The sequence below is a fragment of the Fukomys damarensis genome, unplaced genomic scaffold (genome assembly GCF_012274545.1).
Source record: "Fukomys damarensis isolate Sample0158 unplaced genomic scaffold, DMR_v1.0_HiC HiC_scaffold_2, whole genome shotgun sequence".
Lineage (NCBI taxonomy): Eukaryota > Metazoa > Chordata > Mammalia > Rodentia > Bathyergidae > Fukomys > Fukomys damarensis.
In genome coordinates, this window is record NW_022900914.1 from 24,510,186 (window position 1) to 24,511,913 (window position 1,728).

Below are 1,728 nucleotides of genomic sequence, written 5' to 3' on the forward strand. Positions count from 1 at the left end.
GGGCGGGTGGTGTTCTTTTTTTTTTTTTTTTTTTTTTTTTTTTTTTTTTGGTACCGGGGATTGAACATGGGTCCTCCCACTTGCAAGGCAGGCCACCGAACCACTGAGCTAAATCCCCAGCCCAATCACTGCTTTTAACACTTTCAGAAATATTGGGTCAAATGGAACTTCTAGCTCTAGTTTTTTTTGTTTTATGTTTTGTTTTGAGGAATCCCCATACTGACCTTCACAGTGGTTGTATCAGTTTACACATCCACTAGAAATGGAGAGGGACTATGCCAGCATTTGTTATTGATTGATTTCTTGATGACAGCCATTCTTTCTGGAGTGAAATGGAATCTTACGGTTGTTATAATTTGCAATTCTCAAATGATCAGTGATGTTGACCATTTTTCATATATTTATTTGTGGTTTGTACTTCTTCATCTGAGAAGTGTCTATTCATTTCAGATGTCCAGTTTTAGACATTAAATTGGGAGGGGTCTGTTTATTTTTTTAGATTGAGATGAAGAATTTCTGTTCCAATTTTCTGTAGAGTTTTTATCATGAATGGGTGTTGGATTTTATCAAATGCTTTTTCTGCATCTATTGAGATGATCATGTGGTTTTTGTCTTTGGTTTTGTTCATATGGTATATTACATTTCTTTGATGTGTGTCAGTTGAATTCTACTTAGTCTTAGTGTATAATCTTCTTGGTGATTTGCTGCATCCTGTTTTCCAGTACTTTAATGAGGATTTTTGCTTCTATGTTCATTAAGGAGATTGTCCTGTAGTTCTCTTTCTCGGTTGCATCCTTCTCTGGTTTTGGTATCAGGGTAATGCTTGTTTCCAGAAATGAGTTTCAGAGTGTTGCTTCTCTTTTAATTTCATTAAAAAGTTTGAGGAGTAGTGGCATTAGATTTTCTCTAAAGTATTTGCGGAATTCAGCAGTGAATCCACTAGGACCTGGGCTTTTCTTTGTTGGTAGGTTCTTTCCTTCTTCTTCAATATCATTGACTGCCACTGTGTTATTTAGAATTTTTATATCTTCTTAATTCAGCTTTGGTAATTCATTTGTATCTAGGAATCTGTCTATTTCTTCTGCATTTTCCATCTTATTAGAGCACAAGTTCTCAAAGTAGTTATTGATGATCCAGATTTCTGCAAGATCCATTGTGATTTTGTCCTTTTTACTCCTAATTGTCTAGATTTGGGTCTTTTCTTTCCTTTGTTTCATAGGGTTGGCTAAGGGTTTGTCTGTTTTGTTTAATCTTTCAAAGAACCAACTCTTCAATTTATTGATTCTTTGTATTGTTTTCTTAGTCTCAATTGCATTAATTTCTTCTCTGATCTTTATAATTTCCTTGTACATGCTTTGTATTTAGCTTGCTCTTCTTTTTCTAGAGCCTTAAGATGCAAAATTATGCTATTTATTTGAGCTTGCTCTGTTTTTTTCAGATATGGAAATTCACTGTTATAAATTTCCCTCATAGGACTGCTTTCATTTCATCCCATAAGCTCCAATATATTTTATTGGCATTATTGTTTAATTATAGAAACAGTCTAATTTCTTCTTTAATTTTATCTGTGACCCATTGGTCATTCATGAGTGTTGTTTAATTTTTAATGTGTTTATATAGTTGCTTTTTTGATTCATTTCCAATTTCATTGCACTATGATCTGATAATATGCATGGGATAATTTGAATTCTTTTGCATTTACTTAAGCATGTTCTAAAAGCTAGTATG